We start from the raw sequence: 8,263 nt of genomic DNA, 5'->3' as shown, positions 1-8,263 counted from the left end.
GATAACAAGGTGTAGAGCTGGATGAACACAGCAGGCCAAGCAGCATCAATAGGAGCAGGAAGGCTGACGTTTCGGGCCTTCATCAGAAATAGGGGAGGGGAAAGGGGGTTCTGAAATAAATAGGAAGAGAGGGGGAGGTGAATAGAAGATGGATAGAGGAGAAGATAGGTGGAGAGGAAACAGACAGGTCAAAGAGGCGGGGATGGAGCCGGTGTAGGTGGGGAGGTAGGGAGGAGATAGGTCAGTCCAGGGAGGACGGACAGGTCAAGGGGGCAGGATGAGGTTAGTAGGTAGGAGATGGCGGTGCGGCTTGAGGTGGGAGGAGGGGATAGGTGGGAGGAAGAACAGGTTAGGGAGGCGGGGACGAGCTGGGCTGGTTTTGGGATGCGGTAGGGGGAGGGGAGATTTTGAAGCTTGTGAAATCCACATTGATACCATTGGGCTGCAGGGTTCCCAAGCGGAATATGAGTTGCTGTTCCTGCAACCTTCGGGTGGCATCGTTGTGGCACTGCAGGAGGCCCAGGATGGACATGTCGTCTGAAGAATGGGAAGGGGAGTTGAAATGGTTCACGACTGGGAGGTGCAGTTGTTTATTGTGAACTGAGCGTAGGTGTTCTGCAAAGTGGTCCCCAAGCCTCCGCTTGGTTTCCCCTATGTAGTAGAGGCCACAACGGGAACAGTGGATGCAGTATACTACATTAGCAGATATGCAGGTGTACATCTGCTTGATGTGGAAAGTCTTCTTAGGACCTGGGATGGGGGTGAGGGAGGAGGTGTGGGGGCAGGTGTAGCACTTCCTGCTGTTGCAGGGAAAAGTGCCGGGTGTGGTGGGGCTGGAGGGGAGTGTGGAGCGGACAAGGGATTCACAGGGAGAGTGGTCCCTCCGGAAAGCAGATAAGGGTGGGGAGGGAAAAATGTCTTTGGTGGTGGAGTCGGATTGCAGATGGCAGAAGTGTTGGAGGATGATGCGTTGGATTCGGAGGTTGGTGGGGTGGTACGTGAGGACGAGGGGGATTCTTTTTTGGTTGTTATTGCGGGTACAGGGTGTGAGGGATGAGTTGCGGGAAATGCAGGAGACACGGTCGAGGGCGTTCTCGATCACTGAGGGGGGGAAGTTGCGGTCCTTGAAAAACGAGGACATCTGAGATATACGGGAGTGGAATGCTTCATCCTGGGAGCAGATTCGGCAGAGGCGAAGGAATTGGGAATAGGGGATGGCATTTTTGCAGGAAGGCGGGTGGGAGGAGGTGTATTCTAGGTAGCTGAGGGAGGCGGTGGGCTTGAAATGGATATCGGTTTCTAGGTGGTTGCCCGAGATGGAAACAAAGAGGTCCAGGAAGGAGAGGGAGGTATCAGAGATGGTCCAAGTGAACTTAAGGTTGGGGTGGAAGCTGTTGGTGAAGTGGATGAACTGTTCGAGCTCCTCGTGGGAGCACGAGGTGGCGCCGATACAGTCATGAATGTAACGGAGGAAGAGATGGGGTTTAGGGCCAGTGTAGGTACAGAAGAGGGATTGTTCCACGTAACCTACAAAGAGGCAGGCATAGCTTGGGCCCATGCGGGTACCCATGGCCACCCCCTTTGTCTGTAGGGAGTGGGAGGAATTGAAAGAGAAGTTGTTGAGGGTAAGGACGAGTTCGGCTAAGCAGACGAGGGTGTCAGTGGAGAGGGACTGGTCGGGCCTGTGGGACAGGAAGAAGTGGAAGGCCTTTAGGCCATCTGTATGGGGAATGCAGATGTATAGATACTGGACGTCCATGGTAAAGATGAGGTGTTGGGGACCAGGGAATTGGAAGTTTTTGAGGAGGTGGAGAGCGTGGGTGGTGTCCCGGACGTAGGTAGGGAGTTCCTGTACCAAGGGGGAGAAAATGGAGTCGAGAAAGGTGGAGATAGGTTCTGTGGGTCAGGAGTAGGCGGAGACAATGAGTCAACCAGGGCAGTCAGGCTTGTGGATTTTGGGAAGGAGCCCGCAACTCATCCCTCACATCCCGTCCCCGCAATAACAACCAAAAAAGAATCCCCCTCGTCCTCACGTACCACCCCACCAACCTCCGGATCCAACGCATCATCCTCCGACACTTCCGCCATCTGCAATCTGACCCCACCACCAAAGACATTTTTCCCTCCCCACCCTTATCTGCTTTCCGGAGGGACCACTCTCTCCGTGACTCCCTTGTCCGCTCCATACTCCCCTCCAGCCCCACCACACCCGGCACTTTTCCCTGCAACCGCAGGAAGTGCTACACCTGCCCCCACACCTCCTCCCTCACCCCCATCCCAGGTCCTAAGAAGACTTTCCACATCAAGCAGATGTTCACCTGCACATCTGCTAATGTAGTATACTGCATCCACTGTTCCCGTTGTGGCATCCTCTACATCGGGGAAACCAAGCGGAGGCTTGGGGACCGCTTTGCAGAGCACCTACGCTCGGTTCGCAATAAACGACTGCACCTCCCAGTCGCGAACCATTTCAACTCCCCTTCCCATTCTTCAGGCGACATGTCCATCCTGGGCCTCTTGCAGTGCCACAATGATGCCACCCAAAGGTTGCAGGAACAGCAACTCATATTCCGCTTGGGAACCCTGCAGCCCAATGGTATCAATGTGGATTTCACAAGCTTCAAAATCTCCCCTCCCCTACCGCATCCCAAAACCAGCCCAGCTCATCCCCACCTCCCTAACCTGTTCTTCCTCTCACCTATCCCCTCCACCCACCTCAAGCCGCACCCCCATTTCCTACCTACTAACCTCATCCCGCCCCCTTGACCTGTCCTTCCCCCCTGGACTGACCTATCTCCTCCCTACCTCCCCACCTACACTCACCTTTACTGGCTCCATCCCTGCATCTTTGACCTGTCTGTTTCCTCTCCACCTATCTTCTCCTCTATCCATCTTCTATCTGCCTCCCCCTCTCTCCCTATTTATTTCAGAACCCCCTTCCCCTCCCCCATTTCTGATGAAGGGTCTAGGCCCGAAACTTCAGCCTTCCTGCTCCTGTGATGCTGCTTGACCTGCTGTGTTCATCCAGCTCTACACCTTGTTATCAATGAAAGACAACACTGGCTTTGCAAAATCTCTCTTAAAAAGCAGGTGTTATCTCACTGTAGAGTAAAGTATATGAGTAGCAGGCCAGAAAGAGAGAGAGAGACAGAGTGAGGACTTTCAATTTCTCTGGAACGGTGCTGGAAATCTCGAAGTGAGATGTGGAAAGGAGGACAGAGGCCCCCTTTCTGTAAAAAGGTTAAGCCTGTGGAAAATGGGGGAATGATCGCACAGAGTTTAGTGTCAGGAATATGCCCTCGAAATTCAGTGTCAAAAAGAAGGTCAATGACCTCATGTGGGAGGATGCAATTGGGCATGCATCTTCAGAATGAGATTGCCAACTAATCACAATCCCAAATTCTCTCACTCCTCACTGCAGTCACCCTAACACTCACACGTCAATAACATCAAGCAATCAGGAACCATGTCTAATATACAGTTGCTTTGAATCACGATCATGCAGCTATCACATTCGTTAGCCTCACACCCACAATTCACAGCTTCCACCTACTTTCAGCTGTTTAGCTACAGCAGGCCCATCATACAACCACACTGCCATAAAGTCATCTGAATTCCTGTCTCTGTCTCTCAATGTATAACAGCAGACAGTGGAGAACCTATGTTGAAATCCAATGATTGCATACCCTGATCCCCTTGATGTGGCCTGGCCAGAGATAAGGACTGAAATCATGGGGCATAGTGCTGCTCTTGGCCTGGGGTGTTTGCGCATGTTAGCCCCTGATCTGCACACAGTGACCTGACCCCTGACCCCTGACCCAAGCACAGTGACCTAACCCCTGACCTGAGCACAGCAGGGCTCCTGGAGGTCCATGCCCCAGCAATTGGATTGTGATGTAGCCCCCTCCCCTAGTTCCAGGCCCTGGGCCAACCAAAGGCCTCCATAAGACAGGCCCAGAGGAATTCACAAGTGTAAATAGCTCAATTTTGTCTGTCTTCTTGGAAGTGTTGTTGTGTAAGGTTGTAGAGGGTTGTTAGTTTTTAAAGTTTTTTCTCGGATCTTTGCCAAGAAATCACTGTGACAGCCTCTCAACAAAAGGGAATTTTGAAACCTTGGATATCCAGGATTTTTTTTAAAGAGGAACCAGAGACTAGTGAAATATGAACAGCCTACCAAGTGTAGTAATGTCCGAGAAAACTTCTGCCCTCCTCTATCTCAGTCTCGTGTATCTCCTTTGCCTGTTGATATGGTCACTGCCAATGATTCATATTGTGGGGGTGTAGCCAATGGCTCAGATATAATTGTATCTGCTTCCATTTGGGCAGATGAAAGCCATTGCCTTTGGTCCCATCTACTGATTCCATCGCCTTCCTGGATACTGGCTGAGACTGAATTAGACTTTTCACAACCTTGGTGTCCTTTTTAATACTGGACTAAGTTTCTGACCCTCTAGCCTCACAGCCTCAAAGTTTGCCTATGTCCACTCTTGTGAAATCATCCATGTTCATCACTGCCCAAGAGCCATTTGCTGCTGAAAACTTCATCCTTGCCAAACTCAATGATTCCAACTCCCTCAACTGTGTTTCCATCTCTATAACCTTCATATCATTCCAAAAACTCTGCTTCACCTATCATTTAAACATCATCACCTTTGACCAATGCCTTTAGACCTTCCCTTTACAGTAGTGAGATGCCCCCACCTTTGTGGTGATCACGAGTAGCTTATATCATAGATCTCTAATTACCTTCTGACACAGATCCCAGAGTCTGGACTTGGTTTTGATCCTTTTTTTAGCCAGTAGTTTTCATAAGTAATTCTGTTTGAGTCATATTGAAATATCTGACAGATAATTATCAGCAACTGCTTTCAGGATATTTCATCAAATATGGGCTGACATGACTTTATTATTAATGATTTATATTTGATTTGCATCTTTATTCAGCACTGCAAACAGAGCAATTGATTGTTAATTTGACTTTTAGATATATATGTGTTCGGATGTGTGACTATAGCTCCATTAACATCAGACTAAACAGCAATATATAAAAGTAATACTAATTATTATATATGTGATATAATTATCATTATAATTACCGTGCTGGGTCAAAATCTTTAAAATACCTTCCGAGTGGCTGTGGGCACAGCTACATCACACAAACTTCAGCGGTTCAAGAGAACCTTCAACATCACTTTCTCAAGGGAATTTAGGGATGGGAAATAAATGCTAGCCAATGAAGGAAGTTCAGAGAATGGTTTCAGGTTTCTGATGTGAGTTTTGTCTGTACAAAACAAGACAAATCACTCTATTAGTCTAGAGATAGTAGGAACTGCAGATGCTGGAGAATCCGAGACAACAAGGTGCAGGGCTGGATGAACACAGCAGGCCAAGCAGCATCATAGGAGCAGAGAGGCTGACGTTTTGGGCCTAGACCCTTCAACCTGCTCATTGACTCTCGGTTCGGATCCTGCCAAGTCCACACAGCTTCTAAATGTATTATAATCTCAGTCCAGACATAGACACAAGATCCCCAAGCAAGAGGTGATGGAGACTGTCCATGACAAGCCATCAAGGCAACATTGAATGAAGTGTGGTATGAAGGAACCTGAGCAAAACTGGAGTGATTAGGAATTCTGGGAAAATTCACTGCGAGCTAGAATCCTACCTTGGACAAAGGAAGAAGGTTGTGACTGTTGGAGATCAGGCGATGGCCTAGTGGTATTATTGCTGAACTGCTAATCGAGAGACCCAGCTAATGTTCTGGGGGCCTGGGTTCAAATCCCGCTGTGACAGATAGTAGAATTGGAATTCAATAACTGTATCTAGGATTAAGCATCTAATGATAACCATGAATCCATTGTTGATTGTTGGAAAAACCTATCTGGCTCACTGATTCCCTTTAGGGAAGGAAACTGCCATTCTTACCTGGTCTGGCCTACATGTGACTCCAGACCCATGGCAATGTGGTTGACTCTTAACTGCCTCTGGACAATTAGGGATGGGCAATAAATGCTCTTAGCCAGTGACAGCCTCATCCCGTTAATGAATAAAAAGAAGTCATCTCAAATATAGGACATCTCTGCAGGAGATCCTTAGGTTAGCCCAAGAATCTTCAGTGGCATCATCAATGACCTTCCTTTCATGATAAGGTCAGAAATGAAGATGTTTGTGAACAACAGTACAATGTTCAACATTATTCATGGCTCTTCTGATACTGAAGCAGTGTGTGCCCATAAGCAGCAAGACCCTGGACAACATTCAGATTTGGGCTAATAAGTGGAACATTTATGGCACACAAGTGCTGGGCAATGATCATTTCCAACAAGAAAGAATCTAGCCAGCACCCCTTAACTTCCATTTGCAATATTATGGGGCTTTACCATTGATGTCCATAAACTGAGCAGGACCAACCTTACAAAACCGTGGCTACAAGAGCGGGAAAGAGGTTAGGAATTCTCAGGCAGGTAAATCACTCCTGATTTCCCAAAGCCTACCAACCAAATACAAGATACAAGTCAGGAGTGTGATGGAATACTTCTCACTTTCCTGGATGTGTATAGCTCCAGAAACACTCAAGAAGGCCAACACTATTTAGGACTAAGTAGACCACATCCTTGACACTGTATCTGCCACCTGATTCACTCACATTACCACCCATGTATAGTCGCAGCAGTGTGTACTTTCTGCAAGATACACTGTAGTAACTCACCAAGTCCCCTTTGGCAGCACCTTCCAAATGCTGCAACCGCTACTGTCTAGAAGGACAAGGGCATCAGTTATATTGGATCACCACCACATGCAAGTTACTCTCCAAGCCACAAACCATCCTGACTAGGTTTAATTCACCAGTCCTTCATTGTGGTTGGGTAAAGATCCTGGAACTGTCTTCTGAACAGTATTGTGGGTCGAACTACCTATGAGCAACAATTTTTCAAGGGGGTCAGCTCACCATCACATTCTCTGGGACTTTTAGTGAAATAACTCCACAGAGGCCAGTATCCTGTCATCAAGTCACCCTTTATTTACACATGGACAATCCTTGATTTTAGTACTGCCTCCTCAGAGTCAGGTATCAGAGTGGCAGTATCAGTGACACTGCCTTTTATATCTGTTGGCCAGGGATTCCTGTTTGGACCAGATTAACAGCCTCGAAAAGGGAGCTCATATGGTGTGAGGTCCAGCTGGCTGACCTCATTACAATCACTGTGTTTAGGTTTGGCAATAACTGCTCCACAGTGACACCCACATCCTATGAATGAATAAAAAGATGCTTTTGAACTTGACAAACTTTTTGAACAGATATTTTCCTTATCAACCTGCAAAGAGACAGATTTACAGATCTTTCTCTGATGGCCTGGGGAACACTTATTCTTCGTTCAAACAATTCAAAAGCAGATGAACTGGTCATTTTTTTTGCCGTTTTGTGGGCTCTTACTATGTGCAAATTGGCTGCTGAGCGTTGTAAATTGTAGAAGTGATGACATTTCTAAATTGGCTGTAAAATACTTTGGGAAATTCCAAGATTCTGAAAACCAAAGACAAATGCAAATTCCTTTCTTCTGAATTATAAATGTTCTGTCCTCAGCATTTACAGAACACAAGCATGGTTGTAGACTAAAATATCATCACATCATTGTCTCTCTAAATTTTGCTATTCAAGCATTAAATATGATTAGCTATTCCAATTTACAGACAATAAAGTCTCCTTGTCAGACGCGGTGAGAAGCTACCATTTCAAGGGCTTTCTTGTGCAGGAATCACAAAAAGGCTTGCTCCAAGTTCTTTGGGCAGCAATAATTTCTTAAGTGGAATATTGGCCTTTAGTTCAAAGCGAATGGGATGTAATAAGAGGGACGTCTTGCTGAAAATGTACAAGGTACAGGTTAGACCACACCTAGAATGCTGTAAACTGTTTTGGTCCCCTTTATCTAAAGAATCCTTTACTCATTCACAGGATGAAGGCACCACTAACCAGGCAGCATTTATTATCCATCCCTAATTGCCCAGAGGGCTGTTTAGAGTCAACCACATTGCTGTGGATCTAGAGTCACATGTAGGCCAGACTGGGTAAGGATGGCAGTTTCCTTCCCTAAAGGACATTAGTGAACCAGATGGGTTTTCCCCAGCAATTGACTCACAGTCATCAGTAGATTCTTAACTCCAGGTAATTATTGAATTCAAATTCCACAATCTGCCATGGCAGGATTTGAACCTGGGTCCCCAGGATGTTATCTGGGTCTCTGGATTAACAGTTCAGTCTCTC

This window comes from Rhincodon typus, chromosome 32 (genome assembly GCF_021869965.1).
Source record: "Rhincodon typus isolate 14 chromosome 32, sRhiTyp1.1, whole genome shotgun sequence".
Lineage (NCBI taxonomy): Eukaryota > Metazoa > Chordata > Chondrichthyes > Orectolobiformes > Rhincodontidae > Rhincodon > Rhincodon typus.
This window is presented reverse-complemented; position numbering follows the sequence as displayed.